General features: G+C 40.1%; 1 pseudogene; it reads right to left on the bottom strand.

The window, feature by feature from the left end:
- Positions 1-15,381: 15,381 nt before the first annotated feature.
- LOC110220526 (mitochondrial coenzyme A transporter SLC25A42 pseudogene) lies at positions 15,382-16,459 on the bottom strand (annotated as a pseudogene).
- Positions 16,460-18,687: the final 2,228 nt, after the last annotated feature.

The raw sequence follows: 18,687 nt of genomic DNA on the forward strand, positions 1-18,687 counted from the left end.
TGAAGAGAAAGTTGAGTTACACTGTATGGACTCCAGGATTCTGCTTTGAACATGGCAATGGTCAGGATTGATGATGTAAGAGGGCTCTGAGAAATCAGCAGACATTTATAAAACCTTCGATGCTTTCAAGTTAGCCATCCTTGCCCAAGTTCACATGGCTGGTTAGAATTGGACAGAGCCAGAACTTTTGTCTTAATATTTACACTTTTTAGTATGCTGTGGAAAGCTGTCACCATACTTGACAAATTGGCTTTGCAATGAGGTGATTATGGGTTCTGAAGGAGAATCAACAGATTTCTCTTCTTTTTTTTATTTTTGAAGCCATGGATACCAGGAATGTGAATGTTCCCCATCTGCTTTCACACCTGGCCAGGTGTGGGAGCCAATGTATTTGAGCCAGCTCTCTCAAGGGAATCACTTTGGCTATCCTTCTGTCTTTTGCCCTTATTATGAGGTAGGAGGTAGGATGCTATAGTGATACACATATATACACAGTATAATATCCTACATACACACATACATACACACCACACACACACACACACACACACACACACACACACACACACACACATGCATTTGATAGAGCATTACTTGAGTGTTTACTATGGGCCAGGCACTATGTTATGTGTGAGGGATACAAATTCAAGAAAGCAAGACAGTTTCTGCCTCCTAGAAGCTCTCACATTCTAATGGGGGATGTGTGCAAAGAATATGGGCCATATATTAAAAGGGCAATGGAGAAATGTGAAGTGGGCATAACCTAGCTGTACTATGGATAGAACTTTTATTTTTTAATGAAAGAAGAAAGATAAGGGATGTCACCCAGGAAAATGTGATAAGAAAAGTTGAACCAGGCATAGGACAGTCTGAGTATTGCACTGATACCCTCAAAATGTTTAAGAGTTAGGCCTCTGATTCATTGAGTAAATATTCCCTTCATCTCTTGTCCTTTTATGGAGGAGATAAAAAATTGTACAGTTTGAAAATTTTAAATGAATTCCAATATGTGCCATTAAAAGGCGTATTCACATCAGTAACATAATGAATCCATTAAAAGTATATATCTATTTCTATCATCTCTGTCTCATTCCTTTGTCGCTCGCACTCTCTCTGTCTCTGTCTCTGTCTCTTTGTCTTTCCCTCTGTCTGTCTCTGTCTCTGTCTCTCTCTGTCTCTCTCTTTCTTTCCTCTATCACTTTGTATCTCGTAAAGCATTTCAGGTCAATAAAGACTTGACTCCACTCCTACTAAGGAGTCCCATCTCTCCCTGAAAGCTCTAAACTTTTTAGATTCCTCTATTCCTGAGGCTTTCCTGGAAGGGGCAGAGCCTGAAGTGGGTATCTTAGGTTTCCATGATACAGAAGGACCTTAGGTATCAGGATATCATGGTGTCCTGCACAGTCCAAAAGAGGTCAGTGTCAGAGCCAGCATCAGTTATAATTCTTTCAGGCCTGGAAAAAAAATAATAGAAAGAGTCATGCCTGTATTCTTATTATACCCAGATGTTCTGGGGCAGCTAGGTGGTGCAGTGGATAGAGCACCGGCCCTGGATTCAGGAGGACCTGAGTTCAAATCCGGCCTCAGACACATAACACTTTACTAGCTGCGTGACCCTGGGCAAGTCACTTAACCCCAATTGCCACACACACACACACACAAAGGAAAGATATACTTAGATGTTCTGTGGCTAAGGATCTTAATAAAAAAAATTTTTCCACAATCCTTCTATGTATGAGACTTCTTATTTTTGAGTCATTTTAGTTGTGTCCAACTCTTCATGACCCATGTTTTCTTGGCAAAGTTATTAGAGTGATTTGCCATTTCCTACTCTAGCTCATTTTACAGATGACAATCTGGGGCAAGCAAGGTTCAAGTGACTTGCCCAAGGTCACACAGCTAGTAAGTATCTGAGGCCAGATTTGGGCTCAGTAAGGTGAGTCTTGCTGACTTCAAGTCCAGCACTCTATCATCTGTGCCACCTAGCTGCCCTGCGTCTGAGACATGATCATTCTGTCTTCTGACTTTTTGCTCTGACTGGTTTCTTTTATCTTTTCACCCAGATACTGACCCTATCTATTCAGTTCAATCATGTTCCCTGCCCAATTCAGCAACGTCTGAGGCAAGTTCTACAGCCTGGCTATTCCTGGCTTCTTAGTCTGGATTCCTGTGGAGAGGGAATGAAAGCATCAGTCTGTAGCAGAGAGGATTCGCGGAGGGCATGAGTCCTTCCCACACTGGAGAGCCCTCCAGCAGGAGAGTGAAACAAAGTCAAGGAATCTGAGACTCAGAAGGTACTTCAGAACCCATGCTGTCCCTGAGCGACAATGCCCTCAACAAACTGCTGATGCCCTACGGTAATGGGGAACCCATTCCCACTCAGGGCAGCTTATTTTATTTGCCACTTCTGTGATCTAGTCTAGTCTTACCTTGGACACTTGCTAGCTGTGTGATCCTGGACAATTCACTTAACCTCTCTATGCCTCAGCTTCCTCATCTATAAAATGAGATAGTTGGACTTAATAGCCTCCAAAGTCCCTTCCAACTCTAAATTTCTAATCTTAAAAATCCTATGATAACATATTTTCTGAAACTGACTAGAAAATGCTGGCGTGGGCAAACAAAATACAATCTGCTCATCAAAGCTATTTGGGGAAAAAACATCCATTGGGTCTGTGGAAGGAAAACAACAACATCAACAAACCCCCCCCACTTTCTAGTTTCTGTAGAAATATTAAGAAATAGTATTTCTCTTGCCTAAAACACTTACTAGACTTTTCCCTTCAGGAAAGTAGGAAGAACTAAGGGCTAAAGCATTCCTTTGAAATGAAGGGTGATAACTAGACTTAACTCTTGTCTAGATGGGATAATTGCTCTCCAACCCACCTGAAGTGATTTGTACCAAGATGCTCCTGGAAACAGTGATTTGTACCATGATGTGCCTGGAAAGTGACTTCTCTTTTGAAATTCAAGGTTAACATATTGATCACAAGAAGGAAATCTTAAAGGGACATGCAGGGAGGTACTGAACAATGACTGTTCTGGGATGTTAACCCCAAGCTGTATTTTGACATGATCTTTTCCTTGTTTAAGATTCCTTTACATTTCCTGAAATCTTTTGGAGATAGATAGTCATAAAGGACTATTTTGGCATCTCTGTCTGTCTCTCTGTCTTTGTTTCTGTGGCTATGTCTCTGTCTCTCTTTCTCTGTGTCTCTGTGTCTTTCTGTCTCTACCTCCTACCTCTCTCTGTCTCTCTGTGTCTGTGTTTCTGTCTCTCTTTCTCTATGTCTTTCTGTCGTTATCTCTCTCGCTGTCTCTCTGCCTCTCGCTGTCTGTCTGTCTGTCTGTCTGTCTGTCTGTCTGTCTCTCTCTCTCTCTCTCTCTCTCTCTCTCTTCTCTCTCTCTTTCTCCTTTCTCTCTCTCTCTCTCTCTCTCTCTCTCTCTTTCTGTCTCTCTCTCTCCAAGCTAGAAATAGCTTGTATATAGATTAATAAAAAATTCACTAACATTGTTTCTGACAGACTTGAGCCTTAATCATAAAGTACATTATTGATATTAATTTTTTCCTCGACAATTCTAATTGTGCTTGGAAGGAATACAGAATAAGTTTATCTACTCCCTCCTTCACATGGCTCCTATTCAAATATTTTAAGAGTGTGACCACATCTCCTAATTTTCTCTTCTAATGGTATTCATTTCCTTCAGCCAATCTTCACATGACAAGGATTTAATTCCCTTCATCATCCCTGTTGCCCTCTTCTGAACGAGCTCTAGCTTCTAAAATGTGGAAGTCAGAACTCAATATAACATTTCAGATGTGGTCCGACCTGCACAAAGTATGCTTGGGATTGCCTCCTCCCTCATTCTAAATATTTATTCAGTCTAAGACAACACAGTAAGCAATCTGGAACCTTAGATTAAGAGTTAGCCTCAGAGTCAGGAAGATCTGGGTTCCGTTCCCACTTTTGGCATGTATTAGCCATATGACCTTGACTAAGTCACCTAATCTCTCCATGTCCCCAGGTGATTCATTAAAATTGCTGAACAGCTGCAATTTGGTATTGACAATTGGTTGGCATAATGGATAATATGTTGAACTTGGGAGTCAGAAAGGGCAAAACCTACCTCAGACACTTATTATTTGGGAAATCTTGGGCAACTCCCTTAATTTCTCTTAGGCATAGTTTTTCATCTATAAAAGAAGGATAAAAATAATATATGCCTCAGAGAATTATTGGGAGGATCAACAGAGATTATACATATAAGAAATCTGTAAACCTTAAAATGCTATGTAAATGCTAGCTATTATTACAATTATTATTGATAGAGGAAGTTACCTTACTGAGAGGACCCCGCACCAGTGACAAGATTTGAACAACAAAACCACATTAGTTTTCAAGCCATATTATGCTGTTGATTCATACAGAGAGATAGTCAATTAAGACCTTAATTTCTCTCATATTAATTGCTGACTAATCGTATCTCCATTTCCTATGCTTGTGCAGTTGATATTTTTAACAAAAGCTCAGGACTTTACGTTTGTCCTTATTACATTTTATCATAACAAGACCAAGGAAAGAGCCTTGTAGCATGCCACAAGAAACCTAAGTTGGTCTTCTACTCTAAAAATGTTTTCCCCAAGGACTCCTTTGGGTTGCCCCTATGGGGATAATGGAGTCAATAGGTGCTAGTTCAGGGGTGGGGAACCTATGGTCTTGAGGCCACATATGGCCCTCTTAAGTGCAGCTCTTGACTGAATCCAAACTTCACAGAACAAATCCCCTTAATAAAAGGATTTGTTCTGTAAAACTTGGACTTGGTCAAAAGGCTGCACCCAAGGACCTAGAAAGCCACGTGTGGCCTCAAAGCTGAAGGTTTCTCACCCCTGCGCTAATTATTAAGGGCCTAGAGAAATGCCTTTCTGGAGGAACAGGATGCCATCCAAATTCAGATCAGAGAGTGTATAGACCAGAGATTGGGCAACTAGATGGCACAGTGGATAGAGTGCAGGGCCTGGAGTCACAAAGACCTGAGTTCAAATCCAGCCTCAGACACTTACTAGCTAGGTGACCCCAGGCAAGTCACTTAACCTTGTTTGTCTCAGTTTCCTCATCTGGAAAATGAGCTGGAGAAAGAAATAGCAAACCACTCCAGTATCTTTGCCAAGAAAACCTTCAAAAGGGATTACGAAGAGTCAGACAAAACTAAAAATGTGACTAAAGAACAACAAAGCCAGAGATTATGCTGAATCAAGACAAAGATTAATGGAAATGCTGTGGGAGAGGCAGGAGATGAGGATGGAACCCAAGCCAGTGACCTAAAATTGGGGATAGCACATGGAGAAGAGTGGTAGTTATTGATGAAATGATGGGTTTGGCTTAGGCAACTTACTTCCTTGAGAAAGCCCTGTTTTATTGGACAGATGTACTAAGGACACATCCTCTTTGTACTGCCATGTCCCTGCTGCCCTGGGCCCTGTCAATTCTATTTTACAAGGTCTCTCTCCCATCTGTCCTCTTATCTCCACTTCCACAGCCAGACCTTCTCACTTTTTGCTTAAATTATTAGTCAATGGTAAATAAACATTTATTAAGCACACATTATGCTCCACCCCCCCAACCAAGCTAAGCTCAGGGGATATAAATACCAAAAAGAAAAATGGTCCCTGCCCTCAGGAAGCTTACGACCTAATGGGGGAAGACAACAGTAGGTAGGGAGGGGTGTTGAGGTAGCCTCCTAATTGTTCTTACTACTTTCAATCTTACCCTCCCTGACTTAAATCCAATTCACTTACAAGACATCATCTTTCTGATGTCATGGTCCTCTTTAAGAATAAGGACAAACCACAGCCACAGCAACACTAATTAATTCTATAGCTAGCTGCCCTTCTAGCACAAATCTGACCACGTTACTGCTATCCTCATGAATCTTCAGCGGTTCCCTGTCATTTCCAGGATAAAATGAAGGCTCAGTTTAGCATTTAAATTCCTTCACAGCCTAGCTTCAATCTGTCTTTACAAACATGTCACATCACTCCCATGTACCTCCATTCGGTTGCTGTTCAGTCGTTCCAGCTGCGTCCGACCCTTCGTGATCCCATTTGGGGTTTTCTTGGCAGAGATACCAGAGTGGTTCGCCATTTCCTTCTCCACATTCTAAGTTCCAGCCAAACTGGAATATTGATTATTTCAAATTAATCTAGTGTGTATTTTGTTTGTGCATACTTACATGTAGACTGTGAGCTACTCAAGAGGGGACTAGTTTTTGTTTTTCTTTTTATCCCCAGTGTTTAACACAGTGCCTGGCACATAGTTGGAGTTTTACATTCTATTTTCCACCCCTGGTCATTTGCACAGGCTGTCCTACATGCTTATGCTGGGCCACTGAATATTTAGGAAGTATTGATGGACACATTTTCATGTGAAAGGAAGTAAAATGGACTAGAAAGGTGGATGACAGCTCCCTCACCCTCTAAGCTTCCTTTTTCATTTATTTATTTTTTTGCTCAGATTCATTTCTATACCAATCCTAGGAGATTTTAGGAGCAAAGTGAGTTTTATGATTCTAATTTCCACAGCTCCTGTGAAGTTTCTTTGGCAGATCCCCTGAGACCAATTCAACAGTCACAACGTCCCCATAAAGGGTTAAAAGACAATTACAAGGAATTTATAACCAACTCTAAATCAATTGATTTTCTGGAATGACCTATTTGCCCCAAAGAATAGATTTCATCTTAGTTTGAAGTGTTGTGCTTAGCCCCAAACTTGTTTTTGTTTTCTTATTTTTTAACAGCATGGGGTAGCTTGTAACCTTGGCTAGGCCTAGATCTGAAAGCCTACCCATTAATCTAAAGTTGGAAGAGATATCAGAGTCCAACCCCTTCATTTTACAAATAAGGAAACTGAGGTAAGTTTCGGTAAGGTAAACTGAGGTAAGGTAGTTAAGTAATTTGCCCAAGGTCACTGAGATAGTAAGCATCAGAAGTGGAATTTGAACCTAGGCCTTCTGAGTCCAGACACAACTTTTTTTTTTTCACCGTACCCAGGAATATCTCTTCTCATCACACTCTATCAGATAGCAAGCCAGCTTGTTCCTGTTCAGTCATATCCAACTCTTTACAACCCCATAAGGGTTTTTTTGGCAGAGATACTGGAGTGGCTTGCCATTCCTTCTCAAGCTCATTTTACAGATGAGGAAACTGTGGCAAATAGGGTGAAGTGACTTGCCCAGGGTCATACAGCTAGTAAGTGTCTGAGGTAAGATTTGAACTCACGAAGATGACTTTTCCTGACTCAAGGCCTGGTACTCTCTCCAGAAGGAGCCAAAATGTGGTCCAAAAAAGTTGAAGCCCAGAAGCCAACAGCAGCAATAAACTTGATGACCACTTAAGACCAGCGGAAAAACCCCACAGGAAGCATCAGACCTTGCCATGTCCTATGCAGCTCAGCCTCTGAAAGATAACGTGTTCTTTTCGTCAGCAGACAGGAGCCATGTTGTTTAATTTTTATAATGAATTTCACAAACATAAAAAACAATGAGCATTTCCTCATAGAACTGAAAGAGAGGATTCTGTATAACACCATGAATCTCTATTATATCGGCTTGGTTTTTCAAAGTATATATTAAATTTAACAGTAGTTCCAAAACTTCCCTGTGTCTGTGTCCCCTTTTAAACTTCCTTCTGTTATTTTCTGTATATTTTTAAACTGCTTCATTAGCATTCTTTTCTTTTTATTTTCTTCTTTTTTTGAGGGGGAGGGATCACTCTCACTTTTGATTAGTTAGTTCTCCAATAACACACCACTCAGTCCCCTCTTCTAATTGTCCTCGCTATTTCTTCTAATAAGCAAACTTCCCCTGATTACCTTTTAATATCTTTTCTGGAGAGTTTTGAGTATGCTTTTCTTAGTTGTTGCTAATTTGTACTAATAAGAGAAAGTACTTCTTATCCCTTTATGATAGAATGATGCCCTAATTAGTCCCTTCGCATTTACTTCTGAAGGGTCTGATGAAGATTTTTGCTTATTAACTTAATTCTGATGGTGCTGTGGTCTTTCGGGTCTTAGTAGGACAGGTCACTGACACTAAAATGCTCAAGGCCTTGTTTGGCAAGGGATGAGTGATGGTGGTGATGGTGGTAGTAGTTTTCCAGTTTCCCTCTATGAATAGAGCGCTGGGCCTGAAGTCAGGAAGACTCATCTTCCTTCAAATCTGGACTCAGGCACTTCCTAGCTGTGTGACTCTGATAACTTAACCCTGTTTGCCTCAGTTTCCTCATCTGGAAAATGAGCCAAGAAGGAAATGGCAAATCACTCCAATATCTTTCCCAAGAAAACCTCAAATAAGGTCACAAAGAGTTGGACAATCGAAACAACTGAATAAGAGCAAAACAACAAAGCCCCCTCAGATAGTAATATATGAACCATTATTTGCCCAGTATTACCAACCAACTTCCTTATTATTTTGCTTTCTTCTTTTTTTATTCAATTTTATTTTATTTTCAGTTCCAAATTCTTTCCCTTCCCACAACACCTCTCCTACAGATTGAGAAGGCAAGAAATACAAAACCCATTATAAATATGAAGTCATGCAAAACAAATTTCCCTTATTATTTTCACCAGAAATTTCCTGGGCACTTCCTCTACTATTGTTTTTCTTTCCTGTGTTTTTGATACTGAAAAATAGAGAAACAGAGAGACAAAGAGAGAGAAAGAGACAGAGACAGAGAGGCAGAGACAGAGAGAGAAACATGGCACAGTGAAGAAGAGTATTAAACTCTCTTGAGGTCAAGAACTGAGTTCAGATCCTGCCTCAGACCATTATTATGGGAAAATCACTCTGATACAGAGCTTCTTTAACTATAAAATGAACACCTATTTGAGAGTACTGTTAAGAGGCTCCAATGAGACGATGTACAAACTGAGGTAATGTTGTCTTGCAAAGTTTTAAAAGAGGATAAAAACATCAATTATTGTTCTCATTAACATCGTCATTAGTTATGGTGACCAAGGAGTAGAACTTCCTGGAGGGACAAAGTGAGTGAAATAAGCCAGTGTAAGAATTGGTTCATAATCAGAGGGAAGTTGTTTCTATGTAGGCAGGAGAGGATAAAGATAGAGGGACCTGGAAATGTAACCCCACACAATCCAATCACAGCCAACAAGTCCATAGGTGAGCAGAAAAGGGATAAGTAATTTCTTTAGGCTCTTAACAAGAGTGGAGGCTGGGGGAGAACAGGATCAAAACAACAGATGGGAGAGATTGTGATGGTGAGAATAGCAGGTGTTCTCATCCTGGAAAGTGAAACAAAGGGTACCATTAAAACATATTCCCAAAGGAGAAAAGGCAAACGCCTGTGAGAAGAGATGGGACTCTGATAATGGGTGTCCTCTGAGGGAATTTGCACATTAAAAGACCTTCTTCTCTTAGACACGTTTGTGTGCCAGCCCTGGTGGTAGAAGGAAGGAGCTTATTCCTTATAATTTCCCTTTAACCCTTCATGGGAATTTCATGACCATTGAATCAATCAATCTCAGGGGATCTGCCAAAAACAAAAACAAAAACAAAAACAAAAAAACCCAAAAAGCAAAAACTTCATAGGAGCTGTGTGGACATTGGAGCCATGAAACTCACTTTGCTCCTAAAATGCCCCTAGGATTGGTATACAAATGAATCTGAGCAAAACAAAAAAATAAGCTTAGAGAGGTAAGGGAATTGTTATTCACCTTGCTAATCCACAATGCAGCCTTTCACATGAAAATGTGTCCACCAACCTAGCTCCCAAGCTTTAAACAGTCCAGCACAGACATGTAAGAGGGGAGAAGACTGGGGAAGGGTTTGATGGGATGATGCCTGGGAGCCCCACAGGGAAGGAAGGGTTTGAGAGGAATCAATCTGTAAGTCTTCTTTTGGGGCTTCTACCTGGTTTCTTATTTTGGCTTTTGTTGATACTGCAGGTGATCAGTAAAGTCCCAAGCTTTGTGCCTAAGCTTATGATTTTACCTCCATGTTGTGGTGACTTCAGCCACATGGCCAGCCAGTCTCAGGTCCTAAATTATGACTGAGAATCATGACGGATTTGTCATTAATCAATTCCAAATCAACATAAAAAGCACCAAAGCAAAGTGGTATTATAGAAAAGTCACTGGATTTACATTCTGAAAACAAGATCGAGGCTTGGCACTAGAACATGTAAACTGTGTGACCTTGGGCAAGAGATAGAACTTCTCTGAGATTGTTTTCTCACCTGTAAAATGCTAATAATGATAATAATAAATAACAATAGCTATCTTTATATAGCACCTACTGTGAGGCAGCTAGGTGGCACAGTGGAGGCACAGGTGCCAGGACTGGGGTCAGGAGGACTCATCTTCCTGAGTTCAAATCTGGCCTCAGACACTTAGTAGCTATGTGACCTTCGGCAAGTCACTTAACCCTGCTCCTCATCTGTAAAATGAGCTGGAGAAGGAAATAGCAAACCACTCCAGTATCTCCGATATTGTTGTTGTTGTTCAGTTTTTTAAATCGTGTCTGACTCTTCTCAAGCCCATTTAGGGTTTTCTTGGCAAAAATCTCTAACAAGAAAACTACATATGCGGTCACCAAGAATCAGACATGACTATAAAAAAGACTAAACACATGATATGCCAGGCTCTGTGCTAATTACTTTACAATTATTATCTCATTTTTATTCTTAACAGCAATCCTAGGAGGTAAGTGTCACTTTTATCCTTATTTTAGAGATGAGAAAACTGAGGAAAACAGAGGTTAAATGACTTTCCAAGGTCCTACAGATCTGAGGGTAGATTTGAACTCAAGCCCTCATTTCCTGAATTCAGGCTTAGTACTCTAGCCACTGAGCTATCTAGCTGCCTCAGAAATAACAGGACTTAAAGACTTCTTGTGAGGAAAATGCTTTCTATTAAAGCGCTATATAAATGATACTTAAAAAAAAACTAGGCTCTTCAATACCCTTAATTTTTTAAAGTTTTTTTCTATAGAAAAAAAGGAATTCAACAATAATAACTCATATCTATACAGTACTTTAAAGTATAGATTCCTGTACATATATAGCCTCACCAGAGCCTTATAACAGCCGTGTAAGGTAGGTATTGCAAGTATTGTTATGCTCATGTTCACAGATGTAGGGAGCTCCCTAAACCAATAGTGTAGACAGGTCCATGCCCATCCCACTTTCTACAAAGATTGATTCTCATAGAAGCCAAGCAACTTGACTAAGGTCACACCTACTAAGTATCAAAGGCAGGATTTGAACCCAAGTTGTCCTTGCTGAAGGTATAGCGCTCTCTAGGAGCATCACACTGCCTCTCTATACAGCAAAATATAACATGATCCACAATGCATTGTTGAGGGAGGCATTTCTTTTGCAGTGTGGTCTAGTGGAAAGAGCATTGGACTTGGAATGAGAACACAAGGTCAAGTTCTGATTTTGCCACCTGTGACTTCGGGTAACTCAATTTATCTCCACAGGCTTAAGTTCCCTTTTTTTCCCTTTTTTTTTTTTGGTTTGTTTTTTGATGAGGCAATTAGGGTTAAGTGACTTGGCCAAGGTCACACAGCTAGGACGTGTCAAGTGTCTGAGCCTAGATTTGAACTCAGGTCCTCCTGACTCCAGAGCTGGTGCTCTATCCACTGCGCCACCTAGCCAACCCTTAAGTTCCCATTTTTAAATGAGTACAAAATGACCTTAAAGTCTCTTTCAGCTCTGAACATTACAGGATTCTGGTTGTGTGTAAGAATGGGTGGGTGGATGGCTATGTTAGCAGAGAGAGAAGAAAGAATCAGAAGCATATCTCCCCCTGAGGTAGGGAGGTAGGGGGTGTGTATGGAGAGACTCCTAAAGCCATCAGGTGTGTCTGTTTCCTAATGACCCCAATCAGGAAGAAAATCTTGGCAAGTCCTGCTTCTATCCAGACGGCCCTCTGCCGTTAAATATAAAGCTTTCATTTAGCTTTTATTGTTTTTACCATTTGCTTTTTGGCATTAGTTAAACCATTGAAATTTCCAAACCAAAAAAATGACTAGAGTCCTGTAGGGACAACCATGGGGAGTCACGGACTGGGAAGATAATAACAATCATCTGTGTTTATGGCTCCCCTTTCTACCAAGGATTTTAGAGCATTGCACAAATATTAACTCATTCATCCTCATACTGCCCTAGTGAGGTCAGCCAGGATGATTACAGGGAGCCCATTTTAATGACAGCCCACATGGCCAACCTCTGACTACTGCCTACAGGGTTCATTGCAAATGAACACCGATTTTCAAATAATAAGTACTGGGCAAAAACCCAACATGTTCATTTGACCCCAGATGTATTTTGTCTTCTTTGTAACACATGCCCCTTCTTTTCATTCCTCTTCTTACAGGCCTTCTTATTGTCCATAAACCATGGCATATCCCCAAGTAAAATAACCCAGGTTCCTGTACTGTTCAGGTTCAATACCTTACCTTTATATAACATGTTGTTGAGTAGATTAAGGGTGCAAGATTAACCTTGTAGAAAAGGATTAACCCCCTCAGGTACAATTCATTTTGGTTGGCTACTACTAATTGCTTGTAGGGCCTGTGTAAGCCAACACAAACCAAATGGTTAGGCTCATTTTTAATCATGTTATAACAAATTTAAAGTGAAATAGACAGACAGAGAGAGAGATGGACAGATAGATAGATAATAGATACATGGATACATATAAAGAAAAGGAAATTTTAAAAGGAAAGGAAGAGAGGGAGAAAGAGAGGGAGAGAGGGAGAGAGGAAGGAAGGAAGGAAGGAAGGAAGGAAGGAAGGAAGGAAGGAAGGAAGGAAGGAAGGAAGGAAGGAAGGAAGGAAGGAAGGAAGGAAGGAAGGAAGGAAAAAAGGAAGGAAGAAAGGAAGGAAGGGAGACAGAAAGGAAGAAGGGAAGGGGAGGGAAAAAGGGAAGAAGGAGAGGAGGGAAGAAAAGGAAGAAGGAAAGAAAGATATACATATTTTGTTCAGCGCATTTATCACTTTCTTGATATTTGGTATTCAGATTCTTTGTTTTTTTCTTCTTTAGTTTATTTTAGTTGATTCTTAGATTATCTCTCCACGTCCTATTGTCCAGGCCAGTTTTTCAATGTTGTTGTATATAGCACAAATAATGCTTATAATTTTATCCTGATTTTTCTCTAGTATTTCTTCTCATTGTCACCCAATGTTTGTTTTTCAGTGGTGGTTAAGGTTTCCAAATTTCAGTTCTATCTATTTTATTTCTTATTTATTGCTTCACTGTTTATATTAGGCCTTACACTCTATGAGTCTTTGTAACCATTCTACACTGTTTTCTGATTTTCTAGCTGTAACTTTTGCAGAGTTATTCTCTTCTTATGAAGTGTTGCCCTCCAGAGGATTCTCTTGCTCCATAATAATTGTTTATTTGATCCAGAATTTTTTCTCTGTATGCTAAATTGCTGGGACTAGGGGAGGAGGAGGAGAATGATACAAGCCTTTGATGATTATCTACCACACTTCACAATTAATTTCAAAATATTTTGGCTCGACAGCTATCATAATTGCTAGCACTCACAACCTATGGTGGGATCCCAGGTATAGATGTCAGTATTGTGTTAGACCCAGCTCCTACAGGCTCCTAAGAGCTAATTGTTACATTTTCAGTGTGAACATTTATACCTCCACAATCAGAAGATGCTAAAAAATCTAGGCTTCATTTACTGTTTAGTTTATTGTCTTAAGAAAGTTATATAATGTTTATTATATGGTATTGTTATGTTATATATATTATAATAATATAATTATAAAATGTTAATATGTAGATGAAACTTTTAAAATGTCATTGGTATAGAAAGGAAGGATATGTCCTTTAACGTTGACATTGATAGTTTTGTCTTAACGTTGACCTGAAATCAGGTTCTGACGCTGACAGAATAGAAATGAGAGAAAGAGAAGCCTTTAATACTTGTGTCTGATTGAGGACAATAGAAGGTGGAATTGTATATACAATCAGAAGTTTATCCCCTGGGAAGAGATGGAGGAGGGAGAGGACCATAAGGGACAATGGGAGAAAGGGACTAACTACGCACTCCTCAGAGCACTGAGGACCATAGCAAGAAGTTAGACCAACTTAGAATTTGAACTCCCAAACCAATGGGTATGACTTTGGCCTCTGAAGGAGGCCTAAGAACACTGTGATTTCTATCCTCCTACTTGAGCCCATCAGAGTCACAGCAGAAGATGGAACCAATTCTTAATTGGGGATTATACAAGGAAAAAGCCTAGGCCTGAGCTAGGGCCATGACATGGCAGTGGATTACCATGAAACAAGGAAGCAGGATCTAAGAGGGCCTACCTTGCTCACTGAAAAGTGTCTGAGTGACTCCTGGTCCTGGTGAAAGAAAGAAAGAAAGGATAAAAACTGTTGATTGGACTGAGGAAGAGAGGAAGGGCAGAGGAGTAAGAATAGAATACTTCTACCACAGTTTACAAGTGTTGATTAGACTCTTATTCCTTCTCTACCTAGTTTTTCTTTGGGAAAAAAAAAAGAGAATACAGGGTGAAGAAAAAGTAGACAAGAATATGATAGAGGGGAAAATACAACTAACAACAGAAGAATGAATCATAGAAATAATAGATAATTTCCTCAAACAAAATAGCAACAATGAGAAAACAAAAATGTTAAAGTGAAGCCAATGCAGTAAATTACATCTCTTAATGCTTTCAACAACAAAAGAAAGAGCAGATGAATTGGGTATTCAATTAAAACATTAGAAAAACTATGACACCACCAGACAGAGAGCTGGTGATTCCTTACTCATATTCTCTGCTGTTTTCTTCAGCTCCTTTTCTCAAGAGAGATAGGTTGATTCCCAACATTAATTCTTTTTAAGGGTCTGATTATTTTCAGAGTGGGGGAGGGGTTGCCTTTTTTTCTTTTCTTTTTTTTTTTTGCCACATGCTTTTAAAGAAACCAGTTTCTAAGCTAATATTTTTTGATTGTATTGTTGGTTTGTGTATGTGCCTTTTAAGAGTTTAATACAGCTGAGAGGATGGCAATTGGAGGCAAGACACCTAAAGGAAGAGATTGATAGTGGTGATTAAAGCTAGAAGGTATTTCCTGGCAAAATATAGGGACTCATAACTAGACTCAAAAGAGATATTATTGATCCATCTTTTATAACTTCCAAAAGCAAAGAAAGACCATGTGAATCTCAACCAATAAGCCAGCACAGCCTGAGCCCAAGGCTAGCAATACTGCAAACTTAATTATTTTAAAAAATTAAGTAAAATTTCAAATCATATTTCACAATAATGTAGGTGATAGCATTTTCTATATATATGCATGCGCTTCAGTAAATAATCTAGTAGTTGAACATGAGAACATTAACTCCAGTTACCACTGCGATCATCTAATTTATGAAGAAGAATCTGCAGTAGGTCAAAAGTAGCAAAACTGATTCCCATCACTATTGGGCCTTTAAGCCAGTTCATGTTCAATCCTTGTATAAACCTTGGATGACTCCCTGTTCCCTGACAATGTCTTGCAAGATGCCTAAGATGGCATTGTACGTCTGACCCTTTACTCCTACTGTCTGCATCCATCACCATATGACATCTAGGCGGTAGGAGGCTGACTGGCCAATGAAGCTGGCACATGCACCAAAAATCATTTGCTCAAAGGGAAGTAAATGGCTGTGACCATCCACTGTGTTCACAGTGAAATGTCTTTAGTGTTTCATAGCTGAAGAAACTCAGCCCCACATAAGGAATGATTCCAAGAACTGTTGGCATAAAGCATCTGTACAAAGTTTTTAGAACTTCATGGGACATCCAGATGAGGACATGAAAGATGTTACTGTACATTTCCTTGGGTATGACAGCCAACTGAGCTCTCACCAAATCCGTTGGGAAGCAGTCATACCAGTCAATGCACCATAGCAACAAGTAATGGCCCAAGATTGGTGTGTACTCCTCTGTGGGCACTATACTGGATGGCAACACAGGGGATCACAGGGACCATGGAGGCAGAATTGCCTCTCCACAAGCTGAAGAAGCCTTCATTGAAGTAGGTGAAGTAGATGAGTTTAAAGGCTTCCTCAGCGGAAAATCTTTTTGAAAACACTTGAAAGATGATGTTGGTTCTGTCCAGAGGAGCTACTGCAGTTTTAGCAAGAGCTCCTGCCAATGCCCTGGATAATAGAGAGTTGAGAACTTTTTTTTTAATCCTTGCCAGTAACCAGGAGAATGATCTTCACATGCTTCTCTTTTAAACCAACAGAAGTTCTTTCAGACCATTACTCACACCAGTCGTGTAGAATATGGTATTCCCTGAGGCCACTGCTCCAGCTGCCCCCTAAACTCTGCTGGGTCTGTCACCTGCCTCTCTGGCCAGGACATACCCTGGCCAGGATCTGCTGCCACAGCCATCTAGGCCAGGCCGGCCCAGCCCAGCCAGCCCCATGCACGCATCTAGAGTTGCCTCCATTGGAAGTCAGTTGTTTCAGGACCCCTTGGCACCTCTGTTCTTTCTGAGCAGGTTCAAAGAAACCCCTCTTGGATGAGGGGGAACTGATAGAAAGTCAGATGTGAAGGGAAGAGTTGGGAATTGAAGTGAAGCACACAGGAGAGATGGAGCCAGTTAAAGGGACTAACCCTTCTCTTCAGTAAGCTTCCATTTTGTATCTTCATATGACTTCTTGAAATGTTTGTTGTGCCTTTAAGACTCCAAAAGACCAATAATGAATTGTATTTCCCATCTCTTAGCAGAGAGATGAGGGGGCTAGAGACATAGCCAACATGAGAACTTTACAATGGATAACATTCTCTTGATGGGAGCTTCGAGGAATGTTAGAGGAAGTGAGAGGGGGTAGTGATGTTGATACCAACCAAAAACGAAGAAAAGGAAGAAAAATATATCAATGAAACATAAAAAATACAAAAAAATAAGAAAGCACAAGGATGTTCTAAAGGGGACACAGAGAAACAGGACAATGTTGAAACTCCTTTTATAAATTTAATATGTATTTCAAAAAAAAACTAATGTACCACTACATGATAGCAATTGAGAGTGCCATATGCAATTCCCTTTTTCATATAGAATCCTTTTTTTTTTTTTTTAGGCAACTGGGGTTAAGTAACTTGCCCAGGGTCACACAGCTAATAAGTGTCAAGTGTTTGGTCTGAGGCCGGATTTGAACTCAGGTCCTCCTGACTTCAGGGCTGGTGCTCTATCCCCTTCGCCACCTAGCTGCCCCCATTACAGATATTCTCCTTTTCTTTTCTTTTTTTTTTTTTGTGAGGCAATTGAGGTTAAGCAACTTGCCCAGGGTCACCCAGTTAATAAGTGTCAAGTGTCTGGCCTGAGACCAATTTGAATTCAGGTCCTCCTGACTCCAGGGCTGGTGCTCTATTGCCTGAGCCATCTAGCTGCCCTATGTTAATGTTTGTTGGTATTTGTCAAGATAATAATAATAATAATAATATTTTTAAAATTAAAAACCATTCCATTCATACACCATATTTTTTTTCAGCCATATCCTAATCATTGGGCAAATATATTTTGTTTACAGCTTTTTGTTATCACAAGCAGTGTGTTTATGGACATTTTTGTATGTACGAGTCTCTTCTTGCTGTCAGTAATGTTAGGCTTATTTTAGGTCTGGATAACTGAGAAATCTCAATGATATAACATTATCTACCTCTTGTTCTAGTATGGAAATACTCTGGATATGCCTAGTCTTTCTCTTTTCTATAGCTACTAATGCACTAGCCATACCCTCTCTTCCTGGCTGATACTTCCTACTCTCTGCCCTTCCCTTTCTCATAATCTCTCCATATCTAGAAATTTCTATCCTTAAAAACTTCCAGGTCCCAAACTTCAAATTTTCTAGTTGATCTCAGTCTCTTTGACTGCCCTCAGGGGTGGGAAGTCAATAAGAATCACCTAGGTAAGGGTCTCACTCGTCCATTTAAATTTCTTGAGTTACTGAGAAACATGAGTAAAGATGCAAATGCTACCATGGGAGCTTGGAGCAGCCTCTCAAAAACGTTTCCCAGAGCTGAAGACCACTGTGTGTCATCATACCAGACTATATCCCTTCCCTGCCTTTCTCCCTCTCTCTCACTTTGGAAGTGCCAGACCTGGCCTCAGTGTGGGTGGGTGGTGAGCTACTCTAATTCTGGAGATGTCAGCTTCTGTCCCAGTTTGGTGGGTGGATATTATGTCAGTGCCTAAATCCCCTTATTACCTTATTCCTTCCTCCATGTTTCCTTGTGTATCTCCAGTTAAGCCACTGATGCTCTCTTAAATGAACCAAATAAAAGGACCTCTTGCTCCCTCCATTGACTAGCTCATCTGATTCTTCTGCAAAAAATACCCAGATATACATATTTATGTATGTACATACATATATGTGTACACATATCCATACACATAGAGATGTATATATATAATATGTATAGATATTGATATAAATATCTATATTGATCCTCTCTATCTATTTATCTACATACATTTGTTTGTTACACTAACCTCCACTAAAGTTCTACTCAGAATCATAAATATACTATGGAGGTGAGCTTGGCTTCCCATAGACAATGTCAGTGGAACATAATCTCCGATAGATGTTAACAAGCTAGGAAGGCTTTGAGCATGGTCTCAATAATTTTATGCCTGTCTTCCAAGAGCCA

Source organism: Phascolarctos cinereus, unplaced genomic scaffold, assembly GCF_003287225.1.
Source record: "Phascolarctos cinereus isolate Bilbo 61053 unplaced genomic scaffold, phaCin_HiC Scaffold_4;HRSCAF=312, whole genome shotgun sequence".
In the NCBI taxonomy this organism is placed as follows: Eukaryota; Metazoa; Chordata; class Mammalia; order Diprotodontia; family Phascolarctidae; genus Phascolarctos; species Phascolarctos cinereus.